Raw genomic sequence first — 27,918 nt, forward strand, 5'->3', positions numbered from 1 at the left:
GAAACTGTACAGAGAAGAGGAATGGGAAGGGGTGGATTTGATAGGGAGGAGCCATGGCCCCCTAGATTTTATGAGCCACCATTTTTTCCACTGTCTAACCGTTACGACTGTCTTGAATTGGTGGACTGACAGTTGGCCTCTGTAGAAGGGGCAAAAGAGAGTCTATCAGGGTTTGACCAAGGAAACTATGTTTCCTCTAATCCCAGGGAAGAGAAACCCACTACTGGGACTCCAGATCTACCTTATGAGTCAAACAAAAGGGAAATTATCCCAGAAGGCCCATCAATGGATGAAGGGCTAGTGGACAGTGCTCTAGGGCCAGACCATAAAAGTCAAAGGGCTAGCCAATTTGGCTCGCAGACCGCCCCACAAATTTTAAAACTGCTTTCGTGGAATGTGGCAGGCCTGACGAACAAAATAGACTCGGATTCTTGGGTTGAGTTAATACATCCAAAAAGTGTTTGTCTCTTCCAAGAGACCTGGACAAGGGATGAGACTTCCTCTAGGGGTTATCAGATTTTTTCGATCCCCGCTCTCTGGGGTGGGAGAGGCCGACCATCTGGAGGTCTAGCAACCTGGGTGGCCTCAGACCTAGGATGTTTAGCCTCAAGATATCCAGTAGATTCGGAAGATATACTGGCCGTCTTACTTGAATGGCCAGGTCCCTTTAAATTACTAGTTATAAACATCTACTCCAGGCCAGTTCAAATAGCGGCCATTTCGAAAACCATAGAGACACTGTTGTCCCTTTTAGAAACCATCCCTGGGGATATGCCCTACCTAATAGGGGGGGGACTTCAATTCACATTTTGAGCCACTACCTGGTCTACTTGATGGACCCTCCCTAGAGGAGGATTCAAGTTGGCAGGTTCCTCAGACTGAAGCACCCCCTCCCAGAGCATGGACACCTCTTGCGGTCCAAATAAACACATTAAATCTCACCTATGGCTTGAGAGCCTGTAACGGCCGCACTAGGTCTGACATCCAGTCTAAATGTACATTTAATAAAGTAGGGAGGCAATCCAGATTAGATTACTTCCTGGTACAAATGCAGGAATGGAAAAGAGTGGTGGACTTCAAAATAATACCCAGGCATGACAGTGACCACAATGCCTTGGAATTGGAGTACGCCATCCCTTCTCCATGGGAGACTGTGCCATGTGTTCAGGAATTGAAAGGAGGACACCTCTTGGAGAATAATAGGAGGCGGATAGGATGGGAAAAGCTCGCCTCCAGTGGAGAGAAGCTAGCCTCCCTTTATGCTGGGATTATCCCTATCCTCGAGGAGGCTTTTGACCTATGGAATCTAGACTCCCTAAAAGATACTAGCGAGGATTTAGCTTGAGTACATGCACACCTAATCATGAAGCTCGAAGCTGACTTTTTCAACACAGGGCGATCAAGAGCTCAGGGTCCAACCAAAAATACCTGGTATAATGGCACTTGTAGATCGGCAAAGCGAGACCTCCTAACCAGCATAAAAGAAGGAGGCTCCAGGGAGGAGATCCGCTCTAAAAGGAGTGCTTACAAATCACTTATAGCTAACGCTAAAATAGAGTGGGACGTGCAGCATTGGGAGAATCTATCGGAGTCCCTAGCCGAAAGGGACTCCCGTAGATTCTGGAGAATAATTAACCATGGGAGCGGGGATCTTCCCTCGGCAATCGAACCAAACAACGCTGCAAATGTCTGGCAAGATCACTTCCAACAGCTATATTCCCCTGAAAATGAGGAGTTAGTAACAACAACACCTATTATTCAGAACACATATACTTCTGTCCCTTTCACCATAAAAGACATTAGGGCGGCAATAGCAGGGCTCTCCTCCGGAAAGGCCCCGGGCCTGGATGGGGTCCCGGGCGACCTTTTCAAACAGGAACCTGGGATTTGGGCACCCTACTTGATGGTTTTACTCAATGCAGTGCTGGGGGGGATGAAATTACCGGATACTTGGCTGGGAGCAGAGGTGGTCCCGATATTTAAAAAGGGGTCGCCCCTGCTCCCCGCCAACTATCGCCCAATCAGCCTCATTGATGTAACCCAAAAGTTGTTTGGTAGATTAATCCTGGATAGGCTCCAAAGCTGGATGGAGGAGACTGATATCTTAAGCCCTCTCCAGGCGGGATTTAGGAAGGGAGTATCAACAGTGGACCAAATACTTAGATTAAATATCCTCTATTGGAAGACGGCTCTTCTAGAAGGTGGGTCACTGTATGCGGTCTTTGTAGACCTCCGTGCCGCCTTTGATTTGGTCCCCCGGGCCAAATTATGGGCGGTACTGGCGGATCTGGGTGTCCCTGGAGATATTCTCCAGATTCTAATCAGGCTACACACAGACAATTACGCCCGTGTAAGATATGGAAAGGGCGGTAGGCTGACAGATAGGTTCCCTGTACAACGAGAGGTAAGGCAGGGATGTGTGTTGGCGCCGACCCTGTTCTGTCTATTTACGAACGGGGTGATAGAGTATTTGAGCAGGATCCCCAATATCGATGCGCCACAATTAAACAACAGCAGGGTGCCTGCGATTATGTTCGCGGACGACACCCTGCTGTTGTCAAAAACACCAATGGGGCTACAGAGGGTCTTGAATGGGTTCTTGGAGTTTTGTAATCAAAGGGGATTAGAAATAAACCCCTCCAAGACCAAATTCATGATTCTCAGCCATAAACCCAAAACCTGCCCAAATCCCCGCCTGGGATCTACATCCCTAGAAAGAGTCCTTGTAATTGAGTACCTTGGCATAACCCTAAATCAGAATCTAACCTGGTTGCCACACAAAACAAAGGCAACCACAAAATTAATCCAGAGGGCTGGTGCCATTACAAGAATTGCCAAAAAATCCCATCTTCGTCCACTGGCACCTGCAATACACATTTACAAAGCCCATGCGTGAGGCGGCATCACCTATGGGGCCGAGTTATGGGGACATACACCGCTACAGACCATACAGGTCGCAGAAAACAACTTTATTAGACAATTAGTGGCCCTTCCACCGAGTAGTCCCCTTCTCCCTTTAAGAATGGACTTGGCACTGCGTCCAATCACTGAAGAACTGGGCCTCAAACCTTTGACATACTGGAGACGTCTCTGGAGCAGCCAGGATCTGGGTCATTACAGAAGCGAACTACAGGAGCTTCTTAGGTCAATACACGTGTCCAAAATCCCCTGGCTGAAGTACATTAAGGACATGTGTACGACCCTCGGAGTCCCAGAGCTATGGTGTAATCCGGAAGTAATGTCCACAAGGCTTCCGAGGAAAGAACTTTCCAAACTGTTTTATAGCTTTATGCATCAGAGATCTCGGAGTCTAATCCGGGAAGGCTCTCTAACTGACACATTTACCAAAGCAAAAGACTCCTATAGCCCTGAGTATGTCTTAGATGCTATGTCCCCCGTGCATGTAAGAAAGATCTTTCTGCAATGGAGATATGGCTCGCTTCCCTTGTGGTCCTTTACTAAATCTTGGAACGGTAACCTGGAGTTGGCTAACTGCCCAGCATGCAATTACAAGCTAGAAAGTGACCTACATGTTGTCCTGTTTTGCAGAGCCTATAGTAAAATCAGGAGCTACTGGCTGGTTCCCTATTTAAGGAATTTGGGCTTTCGAGCTTACGCCCCAGCCTACAGAGTGCTTAAAACAGACCTAACAGCTCCAACTGTGTTTGTCATGGCAAAATTTTTGACGGCAATGTGGAGATCACGTGCAAGAATTATAAGGGACTCTAATGCGGCACGATCTATTAGTTCTTAATCCAAAATGTACTCACCTTTTTAGACTGTTATCATGAACTTTCAAATTTCTAAATACTGAACTAATTTTTAAAGTTTTTATGGTGTCTTTTACTTGTATATCTTTTATGATCTCCAACGATCAAAATAAAGATTATTTGAAATTGAAATTGAATTTAGGGAATGGAAACTATTATTCTGCTAATATTTCATGATTCTGAGCTTGCTTGATGATGTCAGTTATAATTCATTTCCTTATTAAAATGCTGCTTTCATATTTGCTTATAAAATAAAGATTCTAAAACGTATATGCTTTTCCCTTTTGAATAATAAAGTTAATAAAATTAGATTTGAAAAGAAGAGCTGGTCTTGTTTATTCATAGTCTAGTTTCCATCAGTTGATACAATCGCCTTAAGTGATTTGATTAATAGGTGATAAATTTGTTTAAAACCATGGTAAAGAAAGATAAACAGCAGTTCTTTAACCGCATCGCTGCGGCGGCTATTCCGCCGCAGCGCTAAGGGGGCGGGGCGGCCGCATGCTGGTGACGGAACCGCTCCGTCATCAGCCACAGTTGGGCTGTGCTCATGACAGAGCGGTTCCGTCATGGTCCCGCCCGCTCAATAGAAAGTGCCGCGCAGGCGCGAAATCAGCGCCGCGCAGGCGCGGCGAGCGGGCCATGACGGAACCGCTCCGTCATCAGCACAGCGCCACCGCAGCTGATGACGGAGCGGTTCCGTCATCAGCATTGAAAGGGATATAATGATGTAAATATTATGTGTATCGATTTATTAATCAAACTACCTGATTCAGTTGCTCAAAATTGTCTCATTGGTATTATGGGCCTGTATATGTGTTTGATGATTAATGGTGAGTATTGAGGTGATAGGTAGCGTTTGAGAGACAGTTTTTCAATCAGAGCGCTGGATCACACCCCAAACACACCCTAAACCCTAAAATTAACCCTGGCACCCCAAAACCCAAACACACCTTGAACCCCCAAATTAACCCTTGCACACCAAACACAAACACACCCTAAACCCTAATATTAACCCTTGTACCCTAAAACCCAAACATACCCTAAACCCTAAAACTAACCCTGGCACCCCAAAACCCAAACACACCCTGAACCCCCAAATTAACCCTTGCACCCCAAAACCCAAACACACCCTGAACCCCCAAATTAACTCTTGCTCACCAAACCCAAACACACCCTAAACCCTAATATTAACCCTTGTACCCTAAAACCCAAACACACCCTAAACCCTAAAATTAACCCTCGAACCCCAAACCCAAACATGCTCTAAACCCTTAAATTACACCTGGCCCCCCAAAACACAAACCCACCCGCAACCCTTAAATGACCATGTACGCCCTAAAATCCAAAAGCTCTACAAACCCGCAAACTGTTTATGAATGCGTAATGCCGGGAGGCGCCTCTGTGATTGCAAATGATACTTTCAGTACCCCCAGGCTGCACTTCCTTCATAGAATATTTCCATTAACACATAGTTTAGTGGAATCCGATTGTTAGACTCATTAAACAACTGCGAACAGACCTGCTCATGGCCCGAGGAATACGTCTTGCAAAGGAAAACATGCTTTGTCGTCATGGTGACTGCCAAATTCACTCCATCACAATACTAAAATACATTTTCAAAAAGCACAGCTGCCTCGAACACAATGCCAAAATCACCTACTGTACACCATCAGTCTGGCGGCTGGCTGGGACTCGAACCGCAGGTCCTCAATGGAGAGCAACTCTCTCACCTTTGCATATACCTAAAGCCGGAGGATTCCTCTTGCAAAAGCTACGCACATCCGGGAGCGACGGAAGTGACGTCATTGTTCTGCGGAAAGAACGAAGACCGCTGTGAGTGCAATGGGCATAAAAGGGACAGATGGATTGGCCTCGGTCTCTTTATTTTTCTAACTCCACTTTCTTAATCGATTCCAGCGTATACTCAGGAAGGTGCTGCAGCTGCTACCAGGGGGTAGATGTTAGTCCTTCGGGGCAAGGTCCACGCCATATCTGCACCCGCCCATCCTGGTCAGAGCCCCCATTCATAATGGGGAGCAGCATCGATCCCCCGCTCTCGGTCCCAGCTGCTCAATTTCCGTCCCAGACCAGCTTCCTCATTTTTCGGAAAGCACGAGTTTTCATCAAGGGGCCAAATTCAGACGCAGCTCCCTGCATGTGTGTGCTTCGTACGTGTTATAATGAATGCCTGCGTTGCAATGTGTGTGCATTATGTGTTTGATGTTTGTCAGTATCAGCCTGCCTGCTTATTTAATATGGACCTTTTGTGTTTGAGCATGTGAATTTTTGTGTATGTGTGACGTAGTGCGTGCCTGTGTAAGTTGTGGAAAATTGCAAAAAAGCCTAAAAAATTTGTTTTTCAGCAAGTTCTTCGCCGTAAGGAAAAAATGAATTACTGCCCGTGTATTGTTGGTCCCATGTTGGTTCCAAGTGCACCTGCTTGTATTCAAGATTCTCGACCAAATGGAACAGTTTTCGATCTACTGAAAAGTTGTCAATCAAATAAGGCTAAACACATTTATTTATTTGAATACTGTATATTGTTGGGCATTACTTGTGTCCTTGCAACTTGTAGTGAGCTTTCATTACTAAATGATTGTGTGCTCTGTTGTTGAATCCTGGTCGCGTTCCCCAAGCTGTGTAGTGTGCAGAGCAGCACATCTTCTAAAAGACCGGCAGTTTTCATGGATGCGTTTCAAAGCATAAGGATAAATGCTTCAAATAACTTAGCCGTTGTAATCTGGTTTCTTATTTTGTTTGCTATTTGTGTAATTGAAAGGGCTGGTTGCCTGTGGCGATTGAGGTTTACGCCCTATTTAGGAAACGTAGTCCGACTCATTCCAACATCTTGCAATATCTACTTTCGCAAAACTGGCTATCATTCTGGTTTCGTTCCATGTGCATGCAATGTTTTAACTCGTTTGTATATTTTATTGAGACGGGGCCAATTACATATTCACTGTTTGCGCTAATTTACCTTGACCGCTAAGATCTCTGTAAAAATGAAGACGGTCTTGTTACATCTGCCACTATCGATCGCAGCCATATGTTATCCAGTTACAACCTGACCTACTGCTAAAGTATTGAGGCAGAGGGATCGAGCCCTGAGATAAATCACATTAATATTTCCTATTAATTCCAGCCCATTGGGTTTCAATCATGGCCAAGCGGCACTCCGCCCCAGGAGCCTGCGTGTCATGGTGGCGGTGTTTACACAGCGGCTGAGACGCGGTAAATCATCTACCTGCCTTAATGGAGGATTATGTATTACCTCGAGCTGGGGTCTTGACAGGAGCTGCGCAGGAAGCATTTCCAACCAAGCATCCTGGCACAATGCTTCTCTCTCTCCTTCGCCCCTTCTCGCTCACCTTCTCTCTGTTATGTTATTATGAGCTTGTAGAGCGCATTATCACCCAGAGGTATCTAAGCGCTATCAGCAGACACACAACATCAGTAGGACACCAGACCACTCAAACACAGGGCCCCCATGCCTCCAGGAAAAGCACGGTCTTCAGATTCTACCTAAAGAGTTGGAGATTGGTTTCTTTACTAAGTTCAGCTGGGAGATGGTTCCATGCCAAGGGGACAGTGCTAGAAAAGGCTCTGCCATCCTTGGATGCAAGGTTGAACCGAGGACATATCAAGTTACATGCCTCAGCAGACCGAAGGGTCCTGCTTGGCGGGTAATTAACGAGCCGGTCCTTGATATAACTGGGGGCTGAGCCATAGACTGCTTTCTGTGCAATACAAAGGCTTTTAAATTTTGCTCTTTGAGCAATTGGCAGCCAGTGTAGGTCCCGTAGTAGGGGTGTGGCCCGGGTTTGCCTAGGTTTATTGAAAATGAGCCTGGCCGCATCATTCTTCACCTCCTGAAGTCTGGCCAAAAGGTTTTTTGGGAGGCCATAATATAAGGAATTGCCGTAATCCAGCCGTGCCAGGATCAGGGCAGAGACCGCCAGCCTTAGGGTGGAGAGAGACAGTAGTAAAGATAGTTACCGCAGCAGACTAACACAGGTGCCCACCACCGCCGATACCTGCTGAGTCATGGATAGCAGGGCATCCATTCTGATGCCTAAGCTTTTTACTGCTACTGCAGGTTCTGGAAAGCGCCCCAGTTCGGCTGGCCAGAAAAGATCGCTCCACGGATTTGCAGCTGTAGTGACTGCCAGGACTTCCGTTTTATCCGGGTTTATTTTTAGAGAGTTGTCCGACATCCAGTTGATCGTAAACTTGAGAATGTCTTGCATTCTCAAGTGGGCCGTAGATGAGTGGTCAATCTGGATCAGAATTTGCGTATCGTCGGCATAGTTATAAACCCTGCAGTCCATCCTGTTCAGTGATGCAATCTAAGGCTGTAGATATAAGTTAAACAGCAGGGGTGAGAGGGCTGAACCCTGGGGCACACCACAAGTCAACTTGGCTGAATTTGACACAAGGTCAGCTAGTTGAACTCGTTGCGAGCGATCTTTGAGAAAGGAAGTCAGCCAGGCCAGGACCGTCCCCTGTATCCCTTGCTCCCTAATTCGCTATAAAAGTCGGCAATGACTAACTGTATCAAATGCCGCGGATAAGTCCAAAAGGACCAGGGCACAAGGGTTTTTTTTGTCAGCCTTGAGTCTCAGGTCATCCAGCACGGAAAGCATCACCAATTCGTGCTGTGATGGGCGCTGAAACCCGCCTGATTGGGATCGAGAAGATGATTGCCTTCAAGGAAGTGAGTGACAGAATGCAACACATGTTGCTCCAGAATTTTGGCGAGAAAAGGTAGCTGGGAGATTGGCCTAAAAATCTTTAAGTTTTTTGGATTGGCACCTGGTTTCTTTAGAAGGGGAACCACCCGTGCTTCTTTGAAGTTGGAGGGAACAAGTCCCATCTCCAAGGAGTGGTTCAGCAGGGCAAGGACTTTGTCCTCCATCCCAGACCATCCAAGTTTAAAAATCTTAGGCGGGCAGGGGGCTGCTGGAGAACCTGACCGCACCCGGTTCATTATAAGAAATAGAGACTCCTTGGTGAGGGCAGGCAACTCCGTCAGACAGTTTGTGGAGGGAGGTTCATTAGAGCACAGAAGATTAGGGGTCTGTCTGATTTCTACCATCAGATCCTTTATTTTATTCATGAAGAAATTTTGAAAGTCTTGACAGTCCATTAAATTAAAAGTCGGATTTGGCCCCTTAACTGTCCGTAGATCGTTTAAGACTTTAAATACTTCTTTCTGCGGATTGGCAGCCTCCTGAATAGCTGCTTCATAAAATTCGGCCTTCCTCAAACGGATGGCTTTTTTATATGATGCAAACTGCATAGTGTAAGCCTCCTGCGCACTAGACATGCGGGACCTACGCCAAGCTCTCTCACATTGGCGGAGGACTTGTTTTTGTTCCCTAAGAGCTTTATTCAACCATAATGCTCCTTTGCCCTTGTCTCTTAATCTAACTTTATGGGCCAGAGCAACTACCTCAATAGCCTCCTTAAGTGTAGACACCAGGGCACCACTTTCGGTTTCCAAATCTTCCACCAGAGGCGGGGGTAGTCAGATTGTGATAGGATAGCTGTCAAGTCAGAAGGTTTGACCTGATTCCAACTGCGCAGCAGTTTCCAATCTGGTTTAACTTCCCGCTGTCCTGTGAGGAGTGGGAATTGGCCTTCAATCAAATAGTGGTCAGACCAGGAGCATGGGGAGATCACAAGCGGGGCCAAAAATGGGCAGGATGACCAAATCTGATCCAACGTATGGCCCCTCTCATGTGTAGCCTCCCCCACGCTGAGTAAGTCCCAGAGAAGCTAGAACCTCTTCAAGTTGTTTAGCCTGACCATCCTTCGGGCTTATTTCCCAGTGGAAATTGAAGTCACCAAGCACCACCAGTCCTTCATAGTGGGTGCGAAGGTCGTGAACCACTTTCAAGAAAGTTTCCATGAACCAAATTGTTGTGTTAGGAGGACGATATACTAAAAGGAATACCACACAATCTGTGGGGAACAGAACTTCACACCCAGTATGTCTGTGCCTTCAATGCACTCTGAACAGAGTGTTTCCGTTTTCAGAGTGTCTTTGAAGAGAAAAGCAACACCACCCCCCTCATATTATCTGAACGGTTGGCAGAAATAGCAGTAAAATTAGGGGGCAGGGCTGACACCAGATCAGGCGTCGATGATTCGTTGAGCCAGGATTTAGTGACACAAAGGTGATCCAGGTTGTCCTCATGCAAAAGGGAGAAAGCCTCCAAACAGTGCCTCTGGAGGGATCGAGTATTAAGTAATGAGAACCTACACCCCTGCCTGCTCACATGCTTTGGTGGACTAGCTGGTGACTGGGCCCTGCTTGCCAACTTAGAGCTTACATCAGGTCTCAAAAGCTCCTCCCGCTTGAGTTTCAGTATTACTCTATCGGGTAGCGGACAGGCTGCCGATTCACAACACATAAGGGTCTGCCTAGGATATACCAAGGGGGGACCAGGGGTCCTGGGCCCGACCTGGCGTGGACGTGCGCAGACGGTGCCGCCATTCCCTGAAGTAGCAATCACCCGGGAAGGCCTGCCTGCTCCGTCCTCGGAAGTGAGTCACTCTGAGGGGAGCCCAACTATAGGTCAATGAGCCCTCCACTCAAGCGGCACCAGCCGTGGTGGAACGGGGCAGATGACCGGCTTTTGACAGGAGTGCAAAGTGGACTCTCACACCTCCCCTAGCTTGGGGGGCGTGGGAGACACCCTTTGATTGAGTTTTGATTATTTCAAATAGTTTTCTGGAGCGATTCTTAGCTTGGTCTAATTGTTTACATATGAAGTCAGCTTTTGAGCGTCTAATCTTTCTGTAATAGGAGTTTCTGGTGCTCCTTAGTAGTTTGAGGCGGGCAGCGGATGGAGCGGATCTCCATTGTCTTTCAATTGCTCTGTGATCTTCTGTCTTCATTTAGCCTACCGTCGTACCAAGGGTTTGAGTCTTTTGTGCTGACCCTTTTCAATTGTAGGGGTGCTATGTTGTCGAGTACCATGTTCATAGAGTTGAAGTAGTGATCGGTCAAGTCCTGTACATTATCTAATCCGTCCAGTGGTGGCGTGAAGATGTGGCTGGTGGTTGCGAGTGTGGAAGGATTGAGGTTATCTAGGTTCCTCCTCCCGATTTTTGTTCTTGTAGGTTGTATAGAGAGTAATTTCACTACTTCCTTGATATGGAAAGTGATTATGTGGTGGTCATACCAGTCGCAGGGAAGAATCGATTCAAGCTGAATAAAGTCTGCTTCGGAGATCACTAGATCAAGGGTTGAGCCCTTATCGTGGGTGGGACTATCCCAAATTTTTGACAGGGTGAGGTCGGACAGAAAAGCTTTGAGGCTATTGACCTCTGGGTCGTTTAGATCGTTCCAATGGAGGTTGAAGTCCCCCAGGAAGATCTGAGTAATCTGATGACCGACATTTGTTGCTAAAATGTCCATGATGTGCTCGATGAAGGTCATGTTGTTACCGGGAGGGTGGTAGAAAGAGTGGAGTGAGCATATTGGTTTGTTATTGCTCGAGATGACTAGGCAGAGGTATTCACATGAAGAGAATACCGGGGTGTTGGAGTGGTTCACAGAGAGGTTGTTCCTATGAATGCAGGCAATGCCACCCCCTAGCTTATCAGGTCGATCAAGTCTTGTGATGTAATAGTTTGGGGGAACTAAAATGTCTAAGATGGGTGAGGATGATTCGTTTAGCCAAGTTTCCGTCAGGATGATAAGGTCAGGTTCATTAATTATGAGGTCAGCTCTCTCTCTCCTTCTCCTCTCCTTCTCTCTGTCTCTCTCCTTCTCTCTCTCTCCTCTCTCTCTCTCCTCTCTCCTCTCTCTCCTTCTCTCTCTCTCTCTCTCTCCTCTCTCTCTCTCCTTCTCTCTCTCTTTCCTTCTCTCTCTCTTTCCTCTCTCCCTCCTTCTCTCTCTCTCCTTCTCTCTCCTTCTCTCTCGCTCTCTTTCTCTCTCTCCTCTCTCCTTCTCTCTCTCTCCTCTCCTGCTCTCTCTCCTGCTCTCTCCCCCTCAAATTTCAAGAGTTCGGGGACCTACGACCCCAAACCGAGATCCCCTACTTGGGGATAACCCTGGCCCCCTCTACTGGACAAACGATCACACGAAATTTTGCTAACCTCATCTCTCAAACAACGAGGGATCTACACCGGTGGCAGACGCCTCCCTTGTCGCTGCTAGGCCGCATTGCGGCGGTAAAGATGTCCATTCTGCCTAAAATACTGTATATATTTCAGACAATACCGGTAGAGCCCCCCATGTGCTACATTTCCAAATTGCAAAAAGACATACAACACTTTATATGGGTTGGGAAAAAGCGGCGGATACGTAGAGATCTATCCTACCGACCTCCGGACAAGGGAGGACTAGGGATTCCCAACTTACTGAGCTATTACACCTATTACAGGGCAGCACAACTTTGCTACCTCGTGGAATGGAGGAGACCAGAGTGAGAAAAGAGATGGCTCTTCCAGGACAGGGCAATGGCGCGACTCTCCCTTTGGAAAATACCATTCTTGAAGCATTCAGACAGACCAGCATATTTAAACAAATCTCCCATTTACCCGCTCGATAATGCGAGTATGGAATACGGTGGCGACCAAACGAAAGCTCACCTCCTTTCCCTCGCCCCTCACACCCCTGTTTGACAACCCAGAATTCCCACCAGGGCTTGAGGTGCAAGCGTTCACACAATGGCAGGCCTCGGCCTGCAAATCCGCAGGACACCTATTTGACCGTAAAGGGTTCCTCAACTACACCGACCTGCCTGACTGGTGCGATATTAAAGACCCCACGCAGTTCCAATACTTCCAACTCCGTCATTGGTTATTACAGCCCGAAACAGGCCCCCCTAGTCAGTACAACACTCACGGCCTAAGAGAAATGGCTCTTATCTAAACATTCAGACCGCAAACTAATCTCTGAACTGCCAGGAACACAGCAAGCCGAGAGGCGGCTGTTAAGGTAGCCATCTACTGGTACCTGACCCCAGCTCGATTGCACAAAACCAACCCGGATCGTAGCTCAACCTGCTGGAGGGGCTGCCATGAGGAAGGCACACTAACACATATACTCTGGGACTGCAGGGAGGTGACGCAGTACTGGACCGCGGTCTTTCACGACATAGACACTCACTTCGAAACGGAGATACCTTGCTTTCCTGTGTATACACTGCTGGGGCTACCCAATGCGCTTACCTTTCCATTGAAATCCATATGAGGGAAGCAGATGGGACTGGTAATGGGGGTATCTGTACAACACATCTTGTCCTTGTGGACACACTGATTCGCCCAACACACACGGGGTGGTTACACAAACTGTGGTACATCATTGGTATGGAACGAATACAGGCACACTCACTCACTCACCAGCCTCCTTCCATATGATCTGGCGCCCCATACCATCACTGCTGGCACTCGAATTCAATGAAGTCACGTGTCCCAAATACCTCCGCTTACTTAGACTCACCGACCCTCCGCAGACAACTGAAACCTCTTAAGGGAGGGTACAATCTCCATTCCCATAATGCACATTGGCACACCGGTTCCGAGGAGGGTGGATGGGGAAGTTGGGGTGTGGGTGCTGGGAGGAGGGAGGATAGTTAGTGCTTCTTGTTATAGGAAGACTTGCGCACTGCCTACTAAAAGAGTTTACAGCCTCATGCACCATTGTTGGACACTTCTTTTGCATAGTCATTCGCTACCAGCTTTTGCTACGCTGAAGCTGTGGATCAGGGTTTAAGGAAGCCAAAGGGTCCGATGGGATGCCAACCGGCGATTGTGGGTTCTATTAAGTGTAATTTTGACAGCTTGAAAATCAATAAAATAACGTTATTTAAAAAAACAAGCATTGGCATTGCCAATAGGTCTCGCCTTTGGGACCTTATAAGTGTTTAGCCATGCAACACTTGATGTTGTTGCACCAAGGATATTGTGCTGGACAACTAAACACTTAGAAGGTCCCAAAGACGAGGCCTATTGGCAACCAGTCCACTGATGTGAGCCATGTCAGCGAGCAGGATAGCTTTGACCTCTTCGTAAACCTGTAGAGGAAGACGGGTCAATGACGCACCCAACAATGAACAATAGCAACCCCAGCAATCTAAATGCTTGTTGAGCAACTCAATACCACAAACATCCAAATGCAGCAAGAGAAAACCATATCAGCAGGACTTGAAGAAAATCAGCAACCCTGGTGTTGCAAAAACAGATCTGACACAGCATAAGCGACCACCGTTAAGGTGCTGCACAATCCCCTCCAAGTCACAACACCAATGTTGCTACAAATGAAACACTGACACAGTACAACCAACCCCACTCTTATTATGGCACACGCAACATCCAAGGGTAGCAAAGGCAAATTCACTAATTTCCTCCCCTCCACTCTTTAACATGAAATAATTAAACCCTTTACTATACATCGCAAAAGGAACTCAAGCCACAGAACAAATCTTCAGACAAAATACACAATGACACCCCTCCTCCAACTTTCCCCAAAGTAGCACAATGGCCTCCTGCAGCTCAGGAAAAGTGGTAAGTTGCTAAACAAACAACCCACACTGCACAATCAATCCAAATGTCATAAAAGCAACACCTCTCCTATCACAGTGCAAAACATGCTACATGAGTCAACCTAAGCGTGCACTACCCATTCAAGAAGACACTTGGAACCTACCTACATTGACAATCTAACACTAACAGAGCCCCTCAACTCTCAGCAAGCGCCCATCACAGTACACCAGCAACCCAACACTGCATGAGCATCACTGCACAAGGCAAACGAGCAAACACAACACAGATAATCTACTACCCAAGCAGTCCAGCACAATAACCTGTACAATTCGGTGCGTGTATTTGTTCTATTTTTGGTGCCCTTTTGATTTCTCAAGTTGGATGTCCTTGCCTCTCTGCTAGCCATCACCCCGAAAAAGTGCACCACATCCCCTCTGATGTTCCTCCATCCCCCAGTGTCTGCTTTCTGTCTCCAAGTAGGAGGACCCATTCCACAAGCACCCGCTTCCACTCATGTGCAAGGCCCATACCCATGGGTGCACAGATTCCACCCCTCTCATGGCATATGCCTGGTTCAGGTTCTGCCCTAGCCCCTGCCCTAAGTCCTAAATCCCGCCAACTGCCCTGAGTACAGCCCCAGCCCTAAATACATCCCAGCTCCCTCTCCCTAAATCCTAAAAGCAGACCCCAGCCCTAAATATGAACCCTATCTCAGCCATAATACACCCTCCCGCGCCGAGCCCTAAATTTCAGCCTCCAGACTTAAAATCGACCCCAAATCTACCTGCCCTGAGCCCTAAAATCTTCCCCCAGAACACAACCATGACCCGCCTGCCCTGAGCCATAAAACATTCACCCCAGAACTTAAATACCTTCAGACACTGCATTCCCTCCCGCTCTTACACAGGAAGTATTGTCTCTGTATGTGTGACCTGCTGGGCTACAGCTCAACTCCCTGCCTACAGGCGTGTCTGTGTACAGCTTTCTTATCTGTAGATGTCGCCCACGCATGTCCACATCACCCTTGTATGTGCAGGTCTCCCACATCTAATCATGCTTGTGCCTGGCCCTCTCTCTTCCCTATAAATGTCACTTGACAGTGGCAGACGTGATGAAAAGTGGGAAACTATTTTTTTCTTCTACATTATTTTTTCTTTTTTAATAATTTTGCAGAGAGGAAAAATAATAGCAGTCATAGAGAAATGGGAAAGTCGGACTTTCAGATAGGCGCCTATTGAAAGGTGGGACCAGCAGTAATATAACTGTCAGGCGAGGAGTGCGGCCGTCAGCAGCACTGGAGCCTGGCGGAGTGACACCCCCTGCACCCAGGAAGGACTTCACCATTTTATGTATAAATCAGGCTTCATTGTAGAGGGGATGCTTGCTGCCAGGGAGGCAACTGAACTGTCAATATGTTGTCTTTATGACAGCAACGCCCATCATTACGGGGCAAGGAACGGTAAGAGGGAAGGTTTGAAGTGCTGTACAAAAACAAATTAATGTAGTTAATTTACTGCCACTAATGTTCCCAGAAGGGTTCTTCCCCTCACCCCCCCCTTAAAAGCTGCTCCCCTGGTTACTGATGGGCCATGCTTTGTGAGAGGATACAGCCCCCTGCATCGGAGCCAGCACCCCTGGGTGCTAGCTGGGAGGAGGATATAGGACACACTGTGGAAATATCATCTCTGACAGCAGTGACAGTTCAACAGGTGGCTGTGCCAGTGTGCAGCTTCTTGCGGGAAAGCAGACAAAGCCACGCTCAGTGATCGGAGGGGGTGAGTGGTGTTGCGCCCTCTGAAACTGTAGACAAATGCTATGCAGTAACTTCCCGCAGGGGGTGTGGGGGGGGGGGTCTGTGCTATAGCGCTCTCTGCTCCAGAGACAAGGTCTGGGCTTCACGCGAACACACACGTGCAATGCAGGCGTGGGACAGCAGTTTGCATCAGCAGTGCGCAGGGCCTCCCCACCAGGAGTGACACCTGGACGGACTAACCCTGCCCTGAATGAGGGGGACTTTGATGCAGAGACCGCCTGCCAGTTAACGTTAAGACTGAAGGGGCAGAATCCAGCTGCGGAACCGCAACCCTTCATCCCTCCCAGGTTAGTAAGGCAAGCATAACAAGCAGTGCCATCCGTTATTTATAGTGCCAGGAAATAACGCAGTGTGTGCTTAGGATCTGGACTCTTGTCATGGATGAAAGTACCCACTGCACGCTTTGCTCCAGGCTACTCAACGTATGGTACTGCAAATTAATTCACTTCTGCCATAAGCACTACCTTCTGTATTAGTAGTAGCTAATCTGAGGACTGCCGAACCAAGACCCCCAAAGCCTGGAAAGCACCCCTGCCCAAGACGCGTGACTGCTGCCATGGCCTGCTGAAGGGCGAGGCCTCCATCGCACCCTGTGCCCGCTGACAAGAGGCGCTGACCCTGCAGCCGTGAAGGGCTCAGGGCAACAACCTCCCCTCCAGACAAGCAGCACAGAGCTGCAATTCAAGCCTTTCTCTTTCAATTAACAAGCACGCGTGGCTCGCGCTGACGATGAGGCAGCAGGGGGAGGGGAGAGAGGAGGTGGCCTGCGCCTGTTTCCCTTGCTGGAGCGAGCAGGAACCATATGGTTTCAAGGCTCTCTCCCGCAAGGGAATTGCCAAACGTGCACGAGTTGCCATTAAAAGCAATGCAACGCGCGCACGTTTTTGGGGCCAAAACTGAATCGATTACAAGAGGGCTTTTCTCCTACGCGCTGCATAGGCGAGACCTAAAAAGGGAACAGCCTAAACCATGCAGTCTAAACACCGCGTGACTTAACAACGCAGATGGAACCACGCATGTCTAAACCACGGATGTCTAAACCACGGATGTGCCTTTACCACGCATATCCGTGGTTTAGACATTAGTGGTAGTTAGCACCCTAGACTCAGGCAGAGTATCGGATTGGATAGAGGGTCAGAGGTGATTTCCTGCCCGGATGAGGAACTGTTTGGTGACTAAGATTTTATTATTATCGATGTCAGGGATTTTTTTTTAATTATTTAGGTAGGGGTACTTTAAATGACGGGGAGACTGCTTTTAGGGCTCAGGGTGAGGGGCTGGGTAGTTTGCTGGGCCGTCTTTTAGAGCTACAGGTCGGGGGATGAGTTACTTTTTATGGCTGTTTGTGGTTGTAGGGCTCAGGGCGGGGGCTGTGGTATTTTTTAGATCTGGGGTGAAGGTTTTAGGGCTTCAGGATGTGGCACATGATACTTTTTACAGCTGGGGGATGGCTTTAGTGCTCAGGGCGGGGGCTGGGGTGTATTTAAGTTCTGGGGTGAATGTTTTATGGCTCAGGGCAGGCGGGTCATGGTTGTGTTCTGGGGGAAGATTTTAGGGTTCAGGGCAGGTAGATTTGGGGTCGATTTTAAGTCTGGAGGCTGAGATTTAGGGCTCGGTGCGGGAGGGTGTATTATGGCTGAGATGGGGTTCATATTTAGGGCAGGGGTCTGCTTTTAGGATTTAGGGAGAGGGAGCTGGGATGTATTTAGGGCTGGGGCTGTACTCAGGGCAGTTGGCGGGATTTAGGACTTGGGGCAGGGGCTAGGGCAGAACCTGAACCAGGCATATGCCTTTAGCAAATATGCCAGTACAACTAAATTTGTTGTAAAGGCATACATGGTTAAGACGTGGTCATGGTTAAGACCACTTTGTTCAGGCATGTGTGGTTGGGGTTTGCATAATTGCAAAATACAACCCTTAAAGAAACACTGAGAACACATACTCACCTCCATGGTTTAACCCAGCTCCAGTTTGAAGCCCACCAAACAGAGACAGTGCAGCCAGACAGAGAAGCGACCCAAGGGCTGGTGGAGCAAAGTGCCTCCAGAGGAGAGCAAATATGACAACTTTCAGGACAGAGCCTGTGCCTGGCCCGCCAATTGGTGGAGTGGATTAAGTCCAACTGTATCCTTGTATGTTTCTATCTTGCACCACGTGCCTTTGGAGGCCAGCAACTTATCACATTCTCGAAAGAACTACGCGGGGGGGGGGACTAGTTATAGGCCAGGGAAAAAAGCCATGTTTTGAGCAATTTCCTAAACTGAGTGTAGGAGGGGATTTGTCGCAGTCCCGAGGGGAGGGAGTTCCAGAACTGTGGTGCCAGGGATGAGAACCTTAAGCCACTGTGTCTTTTCCGTTTGAATAGACAGGGGGTCAGAAGATATCAGCTGGAGGAGCATAGGTCGGGAGATGGAGTGTAGCGCTGTATTTTGGAAGCCATAAAAACAGGACCGTGGGAGGACAAGGCTCTGTGAATCAGGCAGCCCAGTTTGAAGAGACTGCGCTGGGTCACTGGGAGCCAGTGCAGGCTCTTTAGCAGGGGTTTCACGTGGCTGAATTTTGGCTGGCCGTGGACAAGCCTAGCGGCTTGATTCTGTATCAATTGTAGCCAGCATGATTGATAAGCAGGGATTCCGGCATACAGTGAGTTTGCGTAATCGATACCCGACATTACTAGGGCCAGTGTAACTTGGATAAGAGGCACGGATGAAAGAAATCTACTAATTTTCCGATTCTTCGCAAGTGGAAGAAGCAGACGGAAACCACCGAGTCGATCTGGGCTTTCATGGAGAGGTTGCTACTAATAGTTACTCCTAAGCTCTTGACCGAGCTGACTGGGGAAGGCGGGCATACCAGGGAGTGGGGCCAGAAGTTAGAGTTCCACGGATTAGCTGAGGACCCTGTAAGGACCAGCTCCGTCTCGTCAGGGTTATGCGTTAACTGGTTTAGGTTCATCCAGTTACTGATGAAGTTCATAGTTGATTGAGAGTTCTCCATAGAGGAGGGAGAAGAGTCTATGTTAAAGATAAGCTGAAGATCGTCAGCGTAATTAAAAGTAATTTCTTCTCTCTTCCGGAGATCGAAGATCAAGGGGAGAATGTATAAGTTGAAAAGAAGGGGGGAGAGGGAGGACCCCTGGGGGACCCCGCAGGACAGTCTTTTTTCCTCCGTGGAGAAGCTGGAGAGACAAACCGCTTGATGGCGGTCGTTGAGAAAGGAGGTAATCGATCTCAACGGAGTTCCCCGGATGCCGGCGCTCTCGACCCGGTCGAGCAACAAGTTGTGGTCGACGGTGTCGAAAGCTGACGACAAGTCCAGGAGCACTAGTGCCTGCTTGATGTTCTGGTCAGCCCTCTTTCTGAGTTCATCGTGGACAGCCAGGGCAATGGACTCGGTGGAGTGTTTGGGCCTGAAGCCCGCTTGGTGGGGGTCTAGGTAGTGGGAGTGTTCCCTAAATGCGCTCAGGATGTTTGCAGCATAAGCCTCCAGGATTTTGCCTTAAAAGGGAAACATCGATATTGGGTGGAAATTGCTGAGTACCAGGGGGTCGGCGCCTGCTTTTTTAAGGATAAGTGCCACTTCCGCTGTCTTAAAGGTGTTAGGGACGAGGGAAAAGGTCAAGGAGGGAAGGGTTTTGATAGGTATGGCAAGAATCAGGGGGTGAGGTGGCCTTGGGAATACTGGATTTGATCTTGGTGATTTTGTCGATGAAGTAGGAATTAAGAGAGTCACAGAGGGTTTGTGATGGGGGAAGGTTTTACAGTGACCCGATCGGGTTTTGCGAGTTCATCAACGATGGAGAATATGTCTTTGGCTTTGTTAGTGGATTTGAGGAGAAATAGTCAGATTTGGCAGCGAGAATGGCAGTTTTGTAATCTTTAAGGGCTGATGTAAAAATTGATCTTTTGTGGGGGCAGTAGTCTTGTCTCCACCTACGCTCAGTTTGGCGCAAGGCAAGTTTCTTATCCTTAAGGTCCTTGGTGAACCAGCGCTGAGCGTCATGGGGCCTCTTGTTGGTGAGCTTTTTCAGAGGAGCAAATCTATCTCTTGCCGAAGCTAGCCAGACATTGAAGTTTTCTGCCTGAGTGTGCGGCGAGACCGAAGGGCCCGTGGGCTGTAAGGAACTAGGCACAGAGGTAATTAGGAAGGAGCAGAGAGTTGTAATGCCTACCCAGCTCCAATTCCTAACCAAAGGGGGATCTGATGAGGGGGCTTTAGTGACTGGGGTATTGGGAATGTAGAAGGAGATAAAATGGTGGTCTGACCATGTGCAGGGAGTGATTTGTAAGTTAGTGATGTCAAGGTTGGAGGTCCAGACCTGATCTAAGGTGTGTCCTTTAATGTGGGTGGGTGCTTTGATGTGCTGGCAGAAGTTCATTCCTTTCAGCAGGTTGGAAAATTCTACTGAGCACAGGCTTTCACGCGGGTCAAGCCGCCAGTAGTTTAAATCACCAATAATCAAGATACTTGCATGGTTTATCGCCAGCTCAGCTATCAGATTACCAAAAGATTGTGGAAAATTAGGCATATGGGCCGGGGCCTGTAGAATAAGGCACAGGTGAAAGAGGAGCCTTTAGCTTCAAACTTAATAAGAAGGCTGCCAACCGATGGAATAGTTGAAGTGGTGAGAGAGGAGATTTTATGTGACTGAGATATGACCACGACTCACTCCCTCTTTTTGCTCTCCAGCCAGTTGGCCTGAAGGACATAGTAGTTGTCCGGAGTTGCGGCCAAAATGTCGGCGGTGGATTCGGCAGTTAGCCATGTCTTGGATACGAGTAGTATATCAGGTTTGATGGAGTCAAGGAGATAAAAAATGCTCTAATTGGTGCTTTACCAGAGAGTGAGTGTTAAGATACCAAATGGACAATTTGTCCAGACTGGCTCTTGTACAAGGGGGAGATGTGCTTGGGAGGGCGTCCCTCGTGTTGGTAAGTGGCATGTAGGTGGGGAGATTGGGAGTGGGACTGCATGAAGTATTTTTTCTGGACAAGATCCCGAGTGTGTCTAAAAGTCTCACATGTCTCTGGAGGCAACTTCTGGGAGCTTCGGACAAGATATTTTGTACAGACTGCAGTGCATTACAAGCAACACGAAGTGTATGGCTGGGGGAACAATAGCGCGTTCAAAAGAAACTGTGGTGGAGCTTTCTTTCATCAACACAGTACCTGCTTCATGAAACATTAAGCGAAGCTGCCGCACCAGGGCAGAAATCACACCCCACCCAAGCATACTTAGATGACCTTGAGAGTGAATTAAAAGAGTGTACGGGGACAATAAAACAAGATAAAACCATTTTGTTCGAGGAAGTGCGTTGTTTTCGTGGCTCAAAAATAAGCTTAGAAAAGGCACCAAAAAAATAGTGCGACAAATACTTGCTTACTGATTTTTTTTGCTCACAAGTCTCAGGAGACAACTTCTGGGAGCTGCGGACAAGAGCGTTTGTACAAACAGCAACGCATGAGAAGCAACATGGAGGGTATGGATGGCTCGGAACAATGGCGCGTCAAAGGAAGCGACGGCATAGCTTTTGACAAGGGGTTGGAGCCCAAGTCTGGCATGTGACATATGCCATGACATATGCCACTGCGTTTCACATTTTCTGTATATGTTGTTTTAGGAATAACTGTGTAAGAACGCCCCCAGAAGTGGAAGTGGGTTATTTTAAAGACGTATCTTTCATCTGGGTTGACTTAAGAAAACAATATTTAAAAACCGCAAAAACATATATTAAATATTATTTGGATTGTCTTGAACCCTTGCCCTAACACATGATTATGCTTTGTACTTACCTGTACACCACTTATTAGCTTAATTATAACATATAGCTAAACATTTTTTGAGACTGTGCACAACACAGAAGTCCATCTTCTATTTCCATGCTGTTTTGCTTTTACATGCCAGAAATCTACACTTGTTTTTCTTGATTTATAAACAAATAGCCCTTCCTTTCTTTCACTTCTTCTTCTCCACAACCATTCCCAAAGTCTCATTCCACAAATTAAGAGATTTATTTCATAGCAAACCTTGCCCCCCCCTCCAAATGCCACAGTATGTCCCAAATGTATGTCATGCACTGGCTTGACTAAAAAGGCAGCAAATCTCACAGACACTGTTAGGGGTGATTTACAATAGGGCATCTTTCATTTGGGTAAAATAGAAGAAAAATAGAAGTTTCCTAGCTTGGGTTTGTTAGAAAGCATTCAGCACACCTTTGAATTACCACTAGACCATCTGTTCTGTGAAGAAATGTTGTGTCCAAAGCCTTTGTGTCATTCAAAAAGGGTGCCGTCTTTTTTCTATTTCCATGTCGTTTTGCTGTTACATGCCACAAATCTACACTGCATTTTTGTGATTTAAAAACTAATAGCCCTTCTTTACTTTCACTATGGGACTTGCCCCATGCATTTAATTTTCTTACACCAGAATTCCCAAAGTCTCATTCCACAAATTAAGGGATTTCTTTCATAGCAACCCTTGCCCCCCTTCCACATGCCACAGCTTGTCACAAATGCCTGACATGCACTGGCTTGACTAAAAAAGCCACAAATCTCACAGACACTGCTGGGGGTGATTTACAGCATGGCATCTTTTATTTCGGTAAAATAGAAAAAAATATGAAAATCGAATTTCGCCAGATGGGGTTTGAATCCATGTCAAAAAGCACTCACAGCCCCTGTGAACTACCACTGAACCATCTATTCAATGAACACATATTCTGTCCAAAACCTTTGTGCCATTCAAAAAGAGTGCTGTCCTTTTTAGGTTTTGCCTGGCCATGCGCTTTGCGCATGCGCCAAAAAACCTCTTGAGTTGTGTGTGTGGGTCGAGATACGTCCCCTCCTCCGATTGGCTAGCTCCATAAATGGAGCATAGCCATTGGACGAGGGGCCTGTCCGTCAATGCCGGACCAGATTCGGGGGCGTTCCCGAGATTCTTTGGCTTTTGCCGACGTCACGCGACGTCAGCCAAAAGCCGGGAACGCCCCCGAATCTGGTCCGGCATTGCCGGCACCTGCCTCTGCCTTCCTGCTCGGGACATTGCACAAAAGTCGCTCGATAGCCCCTCCCTCCCGCTCCGTGGCAGCCCGTCTCCCTCCCTCTCCTCAGGCCGGCCAGCCGAAGGAAGCAGCCGTCCGCCTCCAGCCAGGGCCGCGCTGGGATTGGCCCAGCCGGCCGAGCCTCCACCACGTCATCAGGAGGAGGAGTGGAGAGCAGGAAGCAAGAGATCTGCCGGAAGATGTCCAGGTGAGTGCTTTGTTTTTTAGTTTGTTGCTTTGTCCGTGTGTGTGTGTCTGTTCCCGCCCCTCACCCTCCCGCTGTCAGTGTGTGGCCGTTCCCGACCCCCCTCCCGCTCTTCGTGCCTTTCCGCCCCCCCCCTCCTCCGTTTACCTCGTGTGTGGCCGTTCCCGACCCCCCTCCCGCTCTTCGTGCCTTTCCTCACTAACCTTTCTCTTGTACCCGCTCGGTGCACTCTTGGGAGGACCCCTCACAACACCGATTCTGCCGAGACCGGCCCTAATCATGCGATCTGCCTCCTCCCGCCAATCACACTTCAGATGCCAACCCCATCTCAGCCCTACCCAGAGATCCCTCGAGACAACACCCTGCACGGGACCTTCGCCCACCTAACCCTCAACTTCTCCCTCCACCAGTTCTGCCACCTTCTCTCCCACTGTGCCCCTCCCTGCCCGCCGAAGGTTCATGGTGGTCGCCGAAGCATCGCGGAACATGCAGGAAGTCGAGTGCGCTCCTCTTTAACAAGAAAGTTGTGAAGCCCGAAGCGTTCCTGTGGGGCTGCGGTTCCCAAAGTGTGCGCCGCGGCGCCCTGGTGCGCCGTGATGAGCAGCCAGGGGCGCCGCGCCGCCATGCAGGAAGTCAGATGCAGATGATCAGAACAGTGGCTTTTCAAAGTATTTTTCCAGCTTGTCTTCCTTTTACCCGTGTGTTGTGCCCTGCCCTGCCCTGCCCTGCCGTGCCTTGCCTCGCCTGACCCTGTTCAAATCGGTAAGTAAGTGTCGCAGACGAATGCAGGAATGTCGGAATGTCTCATCACAATGCTTTTTAATTTTTCAATCGTTTGAACAGTAGCAAGTGCAGTGGCGCGCGATTTCACTGAGCTCCGCTTGAAAGCCCTTCGATTTTGCGGGTAACGTGAGATTCATGCCAAGCTTTAAAAGCGAGCCAGATGATCAGAACCGTGGCTTTTCAAAGTCTTTTTCCAGCTTGTCTTCCTTTTACCCGTGTGTTGTGCCCTGCCCTGCCCTGCCGTGCCTTGCCTCGCCTGACCCTGTTCAAATCGGTAAGTAAGTGTCGCAGACGAATGCAGGAATGTCGGAATGTCTCATCACAATGCTTTTTAATTTTTCAATCGTTTGAACAGTAGCAAGTGCAGTGGCGCGCGATTTCACTGAGCTCCGCTTGAAAGCCCTTCGATTTTGCGGGTAACGTGAGATTCATGCCAAGCTTTAAAAGCGAGCCAGATGATCAGAACCGTGGCTTTTCAAAGTCTTTTTCCAGCTTGTCTTCCTTGTACCCGTGTGTTCTCGGCTTTGCAGTGAGAGATAGTGTGAAGGGAGTTCTACATGGGAAGCCCGAAGGTGTCAGAGCGCTTCACAATAGGAACAGTAATGATAAATGTGAAAATTACAAGTGACCAAATTACAAAACCAAACGTTAAGTTACATGAGGCAGTAATATGAGCAAACAAAATACAAGAGGTAGCAAAAGGTACATTATAGGGGGCGCACGGAAGCAGCTCTGGGGGGTGGGGGGGTGTTAAATAGTCCGGAATTAACCAGGACAGGTGGGAACAAAGCAAAGCACACACAAATAAAACATCTGTATTTTGCAGGCATGACTGCACCCATGCAGTTTTTCACTGATGGGTTTCAAAAAATGTATTTGCAAAAACTCCGGGTAAAAAGGCAAAACAACAGAGTCTGGTGCTTTAATGCTACCTTCATGGAGTGGAGCTCAGAATTTGGAGGTATTTACCACTTCCAGTAAATACCCGATCCTCATCTTCCAGTATTTGCAGGTGCATTAAGTGCCCCACCCTATGCCACCCTGCTCAAAATCAGGGCCTCATTATATGTAATTTAACCTCACATGGCTATCGTGAAAGTGCTGCACAGGTCAGGCACTTGTGGGCCTACGTGGAATGCCCGAAGATGTCAGAGCGCTTCACAATAGGAACAGTAATGATACATGAGAAAATTACAAGTGACCAAATTGCAAAAGTTAAGTTGCATGAGGCAGTAATATGAGCAAACAAAATACAAGAGGTAGCAAAAAGTACATTACTGGGGGGAAAAGTGACATGTGTGCAAGTTGTAAAAACGTACAAACTACAAGTAGAGGTATAATACTGCAATAAATGGCAGACACTCGAGCACAAGAACACATTGGGAAGGCACTTCCATAGTCATGGAGAAAATAATTTTCTGTACTGGAAGGTCTTCCTTAAGATAATAGAGAGGGCGTGAGTTACATTTGAAAGTGTCTTTGAAGGAGGCGAACTTTGAGGTCAGTTTTGAGGCCTGGGAGGAGGTGGTGGCTCCCGAACACATGCAGAAAAAATTGGTTTTCTCTGAGAAAAAGGCCCCCAAGCAGGGCGAGTTTGTCACTCCCTGGTGAAACTAGTGACGGGTAAACGGAGTGTGGCTGATCCAGGGGCCACCATGTCCCAGGGCGCCTCCATGCATATTTTGTTACTAATATCATTATAATACCTTCATTGCATCCCAATTACTTTACGGAAGACAACAGGAAGTACTCCCGAGGTCGGGCTTACATCCCGCCCACTGGTAAAAAAAATAAACGGTGGGGAGCCACGGCCAACTGCCGATTAGGTCTAGGGAGCCACGGGTCAAAAAAGTTTGGGAACCACTGCTGTGGGGTGTCTTCCGAATCGACGGGGTTCAAGATGCCGCCGCCGCCTCCTCTCTTCCCGATGGGGGCGTTCTCACCCGACCGGTGCCTAAAAGGGGAGATGTCACGGCTGCTCTCTAGAGGACGCCCCTAGCCATCAGCTGACCTCTGCATGGATGTACATTGACCCGAGAAGAGGGCGCCGAGGATGACCTAGTCTCCTGTGGGTGCACGGTGTAGCCTGTCGGAAGACTTTATGCCCACCCTGCAGCATGGCACCTGTTCTGGGGCACCCGACAGTGCCCGAGCCCGAAGAGGGCACATGGTAATCATGCCAAAGCATGTGTTCAACCGAGGAAAGGCAGAGCAAGCGTGGGCAAAGGTCAAAACTGACAGATTTCTCAACGTGGACATGTGATTTACAGGTGGTACAGAAGCCACAACACTCATTTACAACCATACACAGAGTGCCTCATGCCACCTCACCCCCTCTGTGCCAGCCTGTCTCCGAAGACACCCCCTGCTTGTTAATGAATGCGGCCGTGTGTTTTACAGGTGGCACTGAAGCCAAGCCCCCCACACGCACACGGCCACATAAACAACCCTGTGCTTGAAGGGCTGTCTGTCTGTGCCAGCCTCTCGCAGGACGGCTGCTCGTGAAAATGTCCCACTATGTTGCTAAACGTGTCCCTGCGATCTGAACACACATGGAAGCGTGCACTCCTGCCTGCATGTGTGTCTTCTCGGGTCAATGACCCTGCGTTTCAAACGCACTTGGTGAAATCTAATTATAGCATCCCATGTGCGCTTACAGGCATTTGCATGAAAAATCCCTCGGTATGAATAAATACAAGCTAGGAAAAGGACCGTGCATGACTTTCACCCGCCTTTGTCCCATTTCAATTTACAAATGTGGGAGAAACTTCATTGTTTGAAGGGTGCTGAGAAAGGAACGACGTAATTTACATTGCAAATGTAAATGACATCCATAGCGGATTCCGAAACCCAGTGCGACCTGTGATGACCGTGACGATGACACCGACGGTCAGGTAAGCTGATTGCATGGAGTACGGGAGGTGGTTGTGTGCACTAGTTTGTAGGTAGCAACTTATTATTCCCCTTTGAATAGACGCGTAAGAAGGAGCTTAAGCGTCAAGAGATTGAGAATGATATTAGACCAAGAGTCCACTGTCCCAAGAACGCATTATTGCCCCAATCTGAGTTTAGATGAAGAGCGATTTTTCATTTGTAATAGCACACGTGCAGTTACAGGCCAGTATGGGAATGTTTTTAACGTTTATACAGAGCAGGATGTTGCTGGAAGCAATACACGTCCAGATAGAAATCGGGACGTACTTAATAGAGAATTAATAGTTATAAAGATCGATGACTCATCAAAATAAAGAGCTTATAGTAAATTGGGTCATTTGGTACCAAGACCAGTTACTACTTAACCCAGAGTGCATTATACCATGCATAAATGCACACAAATCAAAAATTAAAGAGACATAGTGTAAAATTCTGTTGTAAATAATGTGCTCAGGTATGTGTGTATTTGGTAAATTGTTATAATAAGCTAGAAGACATTAGGAGAGGCAGGGCTTCAAAAAACATGATGTGTTGCTCTGCTTTTTAGGTTTTGACTGTTCTGTTTAAGGAAAGCAAAACAAGTGATGGGTCGACTTCATGAAATAATGTCAGCCACCAGTAATCGTGTGCCCCTGTTGCCTGCGTGTGCCTCCGTGTGCCCCTGTTGCCTGCTTGTACCTCCGTGTGCCCCTGTTGCCTGCTTGTGCCTCCGTGTGCCCCTGTTGCCTGCTTGTGCCTCTGTGTGCCCCTGTAGCCTGCTTGTGCCTCTGTGTGCCCCTGTTGCCTGCTTGTGCCTCCGTGTGCCCCTGTTGCCTGCTTGTGCCTCCGTGTGCCCCTGTTGCCTGCTTGTGCCTCCGTTTTCGTGCCCCTG

The 27,918-nt window shown here is 48.1% G+C and overlaps 1 protein-coding gene across 8 annotated transcripts in view; it reads right to left on the reverse strand.

Annotated features, from left to right (window-relative positions):
• The window catches only part of CCNH (cyclin H), a 249,184-nt gene extending 243,613 nt beyond the window's left edge, over positions 1-5,571 (reverse strand). For 2 of the 8 annotated variants that reach the window (XM_086960871.1, XM_086960866.1), the window contains exon 1: positions 5,504-5,559. The gene's annotated coding sequence lies outside the window, so the exon portion shown is untranslated. Of the gene's footprint in view, positions 1-5,406 lie in introns of all 8 variants that reach the window. The other 6 variants (XM_086960868.1, XM_086960864.1, XM_086960869.1 and 3 more) reach the window with 5 other exon arrangements.
• Positions 5,572-27,918: the final 22,347 nt, after the last annotated feature.

The sequence above is a fragment of the Lissotriton vulgaris genome, chromosome 3_1 (assembly GCF_964263255.1).
Source record: "Lissotriton vulgaris chromosome 3_1, aLisVul1.2, whole genome shotgun sequence".
In the NCBI taxonomy this organism is placed as follows: Eukaryota; Metazoa; Chordata; class Amphibia; order Caudata; family Salamandridae; genus Lissotriton; species Lissotriton vulgaris.